At 44.2% G+C, this 9,347-nt stretch overlaps 1 long non-coding RNA gene across 1 annotated transcript; it reads right to left on the reverse strand.

The window, feature by feature from the left end:
* Nucleotides 1–3,176: 3,176 nt before the first annotated feature.
* Nucleotides 3,177–3,846, reverse strand: LOC146719579 (uncharacterized). The gene is made up of 2 exons (XR_014926469.1): nt 3,609–3,846; nt 3,177–3,256 (listed from the first exon to the last, which is right to left on the reverse strand). It is a non-coding gene; the product is annotated as an uncharacterized LOC146719579 (long non-coding RNA).
* Between the last annotated feature and the right edge of the window lie 5,501 nt (nt 3,847–9,347).

The raw sequence follows: 9,347 nt of genomic DNA on the forward strand, positions 1-9,347 counted from the left end.
TTTTTAAGTTTACGCTTTCACCTACGCATCCACCCACACAATCGCATATTTATGAACGGATTTTTTAAAAAATTGGTACCAAAATGTTGCAAATTTTTGGCGACGATGTGGTTTTTTCAAGTGTTACACCTCCACCCACACGCATGCGCATTTATGGACCAATTTTCACGAAATTAGTACCAAAATGTTGCAAATTTTTTTGAAAAGCTGCTGTGTGGTTTTTTTAAGTTTTATCCCACCCACGCATGCATCCACGCATTCACACATTTATTCACATACTTTTTGAAATTTGTAGTTAAATTTTGTTGGAGATGGCTACTATGATTTTAACAAAATTTTTATCATCCTATTCATCCACCCACGCACCCATGCACCCATTTGCATACGCATTATTGACTTGGTCACACCAAGAAGTAATTTTTAAAAAATTTGTGTACGTATTTGTGATTATGTGTGCAATTCGTGTAAATAAACCTTTAATTTGTATGCAATTTTCACGAAATTAGTACCAAAATGTTGCAAATTTTTGCAATCACAAACATGTACACAAATTTATTTAAAATTACTTATTGGTGTGACCAAGTCAATAAATGCGTATGCACATGGGTGCATGGGTGCGTGGGTGGATGAATAGGATGATAAAAATTTGTTAAAATCATAGTAGCCATCCCCAACAAAATTTGAGTACAAATTTCGAAAAAGTCTGTGAATAAATGTGTGAATGCGTGGGTGAATGCGTGGGTGGGATAAAACTTTAAAAAAACCAACAGCAGCTTTCTCAAAAAAATTTGCAACATTTTTGTACCAATTCGTAAAATATTGGTCCATAAATGCGCACGCGCGTGGATGAATGCGTGGGTGGAGGTGTAACAATTGAAAAAACCACATCGTCGCCATCTTCAAAAATTTGCAACATTTTGGTACCAATTTTAAAAAAATCGGTTTATAAATATACGATTGCGTGGGTGGGTGCGTGGGTGGAGGCGTAAACTTAAAAAAAAAAAACACCAGCTTTGTCAGAAAAATTTGCAACATTTTGGTACTAATTTCGTGAAAATTGGTCATAAATGCGTATGCGCGTGGGTGGGTGCGTGGGTGGAGGTGTAACACTTGAAAAAACCGCATCGTCGCCATCTCCAAAAAATTTGCAACATTTTTGTACCAATTGTAAAAATATTGGTCCATAAATGCGCACCCCGCGTGGATGATTGGGGGTGGAGGCGTAAACTTAAAAAAAATAAAACACCAGTTTCCTCAGAAAAATTTGCAACATTTTGGTACTAAATTTCGTGAAATTGGTCCATAAATGCGCATGCGTGGGTGGGGTGCGTGGGTGGAGGTGTTACACTTAAAAAACCGCATCGTCGCTATCTCCAAAAATTTTGCAACATTTTGATACCATGTGTTCAGAAATATTGCAAAAAAAAAATTTTTTCGCAAAAAAAATACCCTCCTCTGAAGAAAAAAAAAAAATAAAAAAATTAAAAAAAAAACCCACAGCAGCCACCCCCGAAAAATTTGCAACATTTTGGTACCAATTTCGAGACAATCGGTCCACAAATGCGGAAGTAGTTCGGGCACAGACAGACAGACAGACAGACGGACGGTGCTTATATATATAGATTAAATTAATCCCTCTCTCCTTTTCTCTCTCTCTCTCTCTCTCTCTCCCTCTCCCTCCTCAATATTATATATAATAATATAATATTATAAATAAATATTATGTAATATAATCATTTTCTGCAGTAAAACAGAAAGCTCGATGGGCAAGAGCCGGAAGAGGTACCAATTTAAAAAAAATCGGTTCATAAATACGATTGCGTGGGTGGGTGCGTGGGTGGAGGGGGTAAACTTAAAAAAATAACCATAGTTTTCTCAAAAAATTTGCAACATTTTGGTACTAATTTCGTGAAAATTTGGGCCATAAATGCGCATGCGCGTGGGTGGATGCGTGGGTGGGTGGTGGGTGGGGGTGTAACACTTAAAAAAAACCGCATCGTCGTTATCTCCAAAAAAATTTTGCAACCATTTTGATACACATGTGTCAGAAATATTGCAAAAAAAGATTAAACATACCCTCCTCTGTAGAAAAAATAAAAAAATTAAAAAATTAAAAAAAAACCCCACAGCAGCCACCCCAAAAAATTTGCAACAATTTTTGGTACCAGTTTCACGAATATCGGTCCACAAATGCGGAAGTAGTTCGCGTACATACATACAGACAGGACGGTGCTTATATATATAGATTCGCGAGTATGTATCCCAAAATTACGTCCGTAATATGTCCGAAATGAGACCGTTTTCGACCTATTTTGGATTTATTATGGATATCGTTAATACGTCCAAGATGATCCAAAATAAGTCCAAAATAGGTTCAACAACAGTCTTATTTCAGATATTTTATAGATGTCCGAAGTTGTTGTTCAAGAGTTATGTGATATGGATGTCCATCAGACGTCCGACGAATCTTATTTGGACCCAAAATAGATGTCCGACGTCCAGAAAGTAGACGTTCAATGAACATCCATTGAATGTCCATGTGCTATCTGGGTATGGACCTTTATAGTTAGGTTTCAACTTAGAACTTGCCCCTATTTTGTTTCGGTCATTTCTGATCATCACATAATCACCTTCTTTATATTTTGTTGGTTTAACGCTATGTTTATCCTTGTACATTTTGTTATAATTTCTAATCATATCAGTCGTTCGTAAAGCGGTATCGCGTCTAACACTCCTATCTGTTTCTAGATCATGGTCAACATCGTGCAAGGCCTTTGTGAGACGAGCTATTGCATGATCTGCATGGTTACGCTGTTCGTAATCCACAAGAGTTTTGACGGAGTGGCCTTAATTGTAGAATGGTGCGTATTATTTATAATATACTGTATTTCGCTCAAATTCTGTTTTTCACTCTATCTGAGAGTCTATGTGCTTTGTCAAAGAAGTTTCTAGAAATCTGTTCACCCCTCTCTATCATACGTTGGCCATGGAGCCGCTACATCCACTTTTCTATGTTTAAGGGGTAACACCACTCTAGCGGTCGAAAAAAAGACCTAACTTTGACAATTTTTTTTGAGAATATAATAAAAGGAATGGGAATTTTTCTTGAGAAGGTTTATTGAGCATATATTTAAGTATAGAAAAAAATTTTTTATTATTTTTTTTATACAAAATGGCGACGAGAGAGACAATCTTCAAAATGACGTTTTTAAAAAACGCTTCCATTAGCGAACCAATTTCTCGTGAACTATAAGACCTAGAATAAAAAACCAAAAAAATTTTAAATCTACATACTATTGCCTATAGAAGTACGTAGGGATTTTTTATTTTATCAAATTTTGCAGAAACGGTGCACTTTTGAAAAAAAAATTCAATTTTATGCCAAAAAATAAGCAGTAAATTGTTTATAAAATAAAAAGTTTACATTGAATCGAAAAACCCCTACGTACTTCTATAAAGGATGTAATTGTGAAGCTACTGTCAAATTTTCAAACTGATCCATGCAACCGTTGTTGAAGTAATGTGTTCGCTAAGATTGAAAAAAGTGGTTTCGAGAAAAACGCGTTTAAAGTTTCACGAGCACTTAAAATGCTTGAAATTTATGTTACCTTTAATCAGCGATGCCTGTACTGAAATACAAGTTTATTTTGGCAGTAGCGTACCCTGGTGATCTTTTGAGTAACTCAAGCATCTTCTGCACTATAAATAACAGGGCCACTTATTATCCTGAAAGGTAAAACAGGATGACAAAAGCGATGAATCCGAACGCGCCGCGTTAAGGCTCAAGCGGCGCTCCGAGGCGCTGCGGAAAAATCGTTGGTAGAGGCTTTTAAAAAATTTTTTTTACTATAAAACCAAGTGCATGTTATTTTATGATGTTAAAGCATTGTTTAAAGCAAAAAAAAAAAATTGATTTTTTCAAAATCCTAGAGTGGTGTTACCCCTTAATATTCTGATTCTGTAAATAATCAGTGAACTCTTTCAAAGTGAATGCGGAACCTCTATCTGAAACCAACTTTACTGGCTTTCCAAAAATAGAGAACAGATTGTCCAGAAGCTTCATTGCCTCTTTCGCACCGGTAGATTTAGTTGAATATAGCCACGTGAATCTGGTGAATGCATCAATTATAAGCAAAACATGTTTATAGCCATCTACAGTTTCCTGAAGTGGACCGAAGTGGTCTATGTGTATCAATTCTAAGGGAGACTTTGGCAACGGATACAATTGAGTCTCGCTCTCCTGTCTATTGGAGGAACTGTTTGCGGTAAGACATATAAGACAATTTTCTATATAATTCAAAACGCGTTTTCTCATCCTGGGAAACCAATAATTTTGTTTGATACCAATTAACGTTTTTTCATAACCATTATGTCATCGTGGTGCGCTCTAAGTATATTTGTGACCATTGACTCTGGCACGACAAATCTCATTTCACCATCTATTCTTTTATAAACCAAACCATCTATAAGCGCAAACTTATCATTCTCTTCTAATTCTAATTCGCTGCTTATTTTAAAAATTTTAGGGTCTGCTAATTGGAGGAATTCAAGTCTTCGCTCCAGTGGAAATTCATCCACAAATGCAACGCTACGACTGAGGGCATCTGCGTGTACCATCCTATTACCTGGCCGGTGAGTAATGTCAAATGTGTAATTTTGTAAGGCTAACGTCCACCTAGCTATCCTAGGGTTCAGATTAGCTTTTTTGACTGCGTGTACTAACGCATTACAATCTGTAATTATACTGAATTAATACCATACAAATATAAATGGAATCTTTCCACCAATCTCACAATTGCTAACATTTCCAGCTCAAAACTGTGGTAACGCGATTCAGCCGCATTAGTCGACTGACTGAAGTAAGCTACAGGGGCCCATGAACCGTCACACTGACGTTGGAGGAAACCGCTCCTATACCTCCACTACATGCATTCGTATGCAACTGAGTCTCAGCCGCTGGATCAAATAGTCTTAACACCGGGTAAGATGTTAATTCTTTTTGTAATATTTGAGAATGCTTCGACACACGCGCCATTAAATTCAAAATTTACATCCTTTTTTAGCAAGTTTGCAACGGTTTGCCTTTGAAGCATAATTTTTTATGAATTTACGAAAATAATTGGAGAGGCCTAGAAATCTTTGTAACTGAATGTGGCTTTAGGCGGGGCGACAGGGGGGGCACGGCCGCCGGGGGCCGCGGGAACTGGAACGGAATGCCCCGAGTGACGAAAGGACAGAGCCCAAAAAAAGGCGAGGCGGGGGCGCCAAAAAGGGACAGGGGGGAAAGTTAAGTTCGAATCCAGATTTTTTTAGTATTAAAACGACTTTTCTAAGGTGTTCTAAATTTCTTGTATTGCTTTCAGCTGGGATTACTTAAGACATCGCGATGTAAACAATACATTGTCTTGCCAATCAACGGGTTTAGAATTTTTGAAATAAGCCTTTTATGAAATTCGGCCGGTGCCTACAGAATCAAACAGTAAAGCGAATAAATTCAAATTGACCATCCGGGGTCGTAAATGCAAAAATACTTAGACGAATTCTCCGTGTACTTTTAATCTTGATGAAAACTACTTTGAGATTAAGTAGAGTAAAAAATTTTTTATTTTGCTTAACGTGGAACTACATTTCCTCAATATTGGAAAAAGCTTTTTGCAACGGACTTGGAAAGAAGAATTTCTCGCTCGCCCGGCGAAAAGCAAAACGCCCGCGAGCGAACTTGGAAGAATTTCAGAATTTGTCGCTCGCCCGGCGAAAGCAACACCGCGCGACGGAGGATGATTTCGCTCGCCCGGCGAAAGCAACACAGCAGCGAACGGACTGGAAGAATTTGTCGACTCGCCCGCGAAAGCAACAAGCCGAGAGCAAAATGGAAAAAGCGGCTGGTGCGGCCGGACGGTGTCGCCCGCATCGAAAAGCAACACGCCGCGATCGGACTTGGGGTACGGGCGGGCGCGCGTGCGCGGAGGTGTCGCCCGCCAACGAAAGCAACACGCCGCGATCGGACTTGGGTTACGGCGGCGCGTGCCGCCGGAGGGTTGTTTTTTTCGCCCGCCAACGAAAGCACACGCCGCGAGCGGACTTGGAAGAATTCTCGCTCGCCGGCGAAATTGCAACACGCCGCGAACGGACTTGAAGAATTTCTCGCTCGCCCGGCGAAAGCAACACGCCGCGAGCGAACTTGGAAGAATTTGTCGATCGCCCGGCGAAAGCAACACGCCGCGAGCGAACTTGGAAAAAGGGCTGTGCGGCGGACGTGCGCCCGACAACGAAGAAACACGGCCGCGATCGGACTGTGGTTACGGGCGGCGCGTGCCGCCGAGGGTGTCGCCGCCAACGAAAGCAACACGCCGCGATCGTACTTTGGGTTACGGGGCGGCGCGTGCCGCCGGAGGTGTCGCCCGCTAATCAAGGCAACACGCCGCTATCAGGGCCTGGAAAAATTTCTCGCTCGCCGGCGAGAGCAACGCGCCGCGAGCGAACTTGCGCCTGTTCCCGAGCCGAGTTCTCGCTTGTACCGCTAACGAGCGAGCTAAATGAGATTAATTAAATGAGGACGCATCGGAAAGTTTATTCGTGCAAACACTCCGGCTTCGCTTATCGGCATCCTGCCTGCATTCGTCCACGTATCGGTCCGTAGAATCTCGAAGATTGTGCATCCGACGAGTGGTAGCCGGGAATTAGCAGATATCGTAATAATCGTGTCGCGCGGTCGTGCGGAGCGTCGAAAAGTACGAAACCTTTGTCCGAAACGTATTTCCGTATCGTAGCATTATCTCCTCGTAGCGGCCTACTCCGCCGTCAAGTGCCCCGGAGGTAACCGCCGGCGGGCGACGGACTTGGTGAAATCTTCGGTCGTCCGGATGGTGTCGCCCGTCCCGGAGGGGTGCCGTCCGTCCCCAAGTTGACGCCGGCCGTTATGTGGTGCCGCACGTATAATCACGGACGCCCGTAACGAGCCGTCTCGGTTGCCGCGCGCGTGATTTCGCATCGGGCGAGTGTTCCGTACCGTAATCGCGGTCACCGCAGCTTGGTGTTGTACGTAGTTTGCCGTGGGTTGAGAGACACGTTGAGAGTTAGTAATCGGACAAGCCCTCAGGTCGAGCGAGCGCCGAATAGTAAGTAACTTTGTCCGAAACGTGTTTACGTAGATCTCCCGTGCGGGCGCCGTAAATCGTCGTTAAGTGTTTCCGGAGGTACCGCGGCGGTCGTCTGACCAGAGATCATTCAGTGTCCGGAGGTACGGCACGGTCCAGGAGGTTTGGTGTCGACGGTCGGCCGTGGTTCCGGGGAGGGTAGCCACGGCCGGAGGTGTCGCCCGGCCCGGAGGGTCGCCGGTCGGTCGTGGTTTCACGGACTAGCTAAGGGGTGGTGGTGCCCGGCCAGGATGTGGTGCCGCCGGTCGGACGTGGTTCCCGGACGGGTGTCGCCCGGCCGAGTGTCGCCGGTCGGCCGGTGGTTCCCGGAGAGTTGTCGCACTGGCCGGAGGTGCCGCTCGACAAGGAGTTGCCGCCCCCCCCCCCCCCCCCCCCGGCGGAGGGCCGCCGGCCGGAGGTACGTGGTGCTTATACCATGTCCCGGCATTCGTTTGGTCCTTGTCAGTAATGCTAATATCCGTGGTTGACATCGCCATAAGGCTTATCGTGGTAATATTTTTATGTACAATAGGGACCTTTCGATCGTTCGCTATCCGCGACAATGCTCGATTGAAACGCGCCTTGGCGCTCGCGCTCGACCATACGGCCGTGCGTAGGAGGGACCGTGCGTCGCCCCCCGACCGCAATGGCCGGCCGGTTGGGTACTAATAAAGATACGTCGCCTCGCGCTCGGCGCGTTCGAACGTAGGGGTCGAGCGAGTCCGGACGAGTCGTAAACGTACTTTCTCGAGTCTCTCGCCACTCCGGCGTGTTTTCGACCGCTCTCCGTACCGTCGCCGACGCTTGGCGGTCGGTTGGGTACTATAAGAGGTAGGAGAGATTAATATTGTACGTGTCGCGCGCTCTCGACGTTGACAAACGAAGAATCGACCGAACGGGGTCGAGAACGGATTTTGTCGAGTCGCGACTCTGACACGGATGAGAACATTTATATAAAATGTTTGATTTGGAAACCACGAATATATAAAATAATATACGATCGTCGCAGAACGCGCCGCCGCCAAGTCTTCTCATGCTTGGAGGTTGCGTGTCTCGCCGAGAACGTACGTTCGACTCTCGCGTCGTCTCGTATTCCTCTTCGCCGGGGATTACGGTGCGGCTCTTCTCGTTCGTCGCCGAACGCGCGCAAAATTAACGCACATTATTTATTACGAGCACAGCCATTGCCACGAGTCGGTGTCGCAAGACCGAATGGCTCTTATGTGGCGCGCACGCCTCTAGTGTGTTGGCCGCGCGGTTTCCCTCTCGTTTCGTACGCAGCAGCGGAATCGTCGCGCTTACCGAGCATCTACTCCACGGATACGAGTTTGCGGGAAGAGTTGCTTCTTCCCGCTCGCTTTCGCTTTGTACGCCGTAGCGAAATCTTATTGCTGGTCGTGTGCGGTTAAACGCGTACGAACCAGACAGAACAGTCCTCGACGTCTAAGCATCGCCATCGTCGATCTAGCGTCAGGGTGAATCGCGCGGTCTCTCGAGACCGCGCATCATAACATTTGGGAGAATAAGAACACGAGTATTTTGATCTTGTGGATTTTTGAACGGAGAGGAGGAGGAAGAAGAGGAGAGGCGGCGGCGTCGGGGGTTTACTCTCGCCTCCGTCGTTCTCTCGTACGCTTTACATAATAGCGTTAAACACAGCAGAGTGTCGCCGACCGGCTGAGCAAGACCGGCGGCAAATAAAATGGCACATACGAGCGTGTCGCGCGCGCGTCGGTGTTTCGGCATCGAACGCGCGCGCGCGCGAAAAAGAGCTAGCGACGAGTCTTCGGGCTCGCTCGCGAGTTACTCCCTTGCGAGTAACCGAACACGAAGCTCCCTGGTTGATCCTGCCAGTAGTCATATGCTTGTCTCAAAGATTATAAATGTAATTTATTTAATTACATTTTTATTTTTTAAATAATACATATATACGTTCCAAAAAATATAAGCCATATATATATATGTACGTGTGGTGGGTGTATAACTATCATTTAATACACATTCACGTTAAATCACATCATTTAATCATATTTAATAACTATATCACTAACATATATAATTAATACTTATAATAAATCATTTTTAAAAGTAATTTTTTAAATTCTAGTTATCACTTTATCAGAATTATGAAAAAAAATTGATACAATTGTTAGAAAACTTAAATGTGCATAACTTTTTCAATATATAGGCATTAATAAAATAAACATAGTG

The sequence above is a fragment of the Nylanderia fulva genome, unplaced genomic scaffold (genome assembly GCF_048542155.1).
Source record: "Nylanderia fulva isolate GAGA-0341 unplaced genomic scaffold, ASM4854215v1 Scaffold934, whole genome shotgun sequence".
In the NCBI taxonomy this organism is placed as follows: domain Eukaryota; kingdom Metazoa; phylum Arthropoda; class Insecta; order Hymenoptera; family Formicidae; genus Nylanderia; species Nylanderia fulva.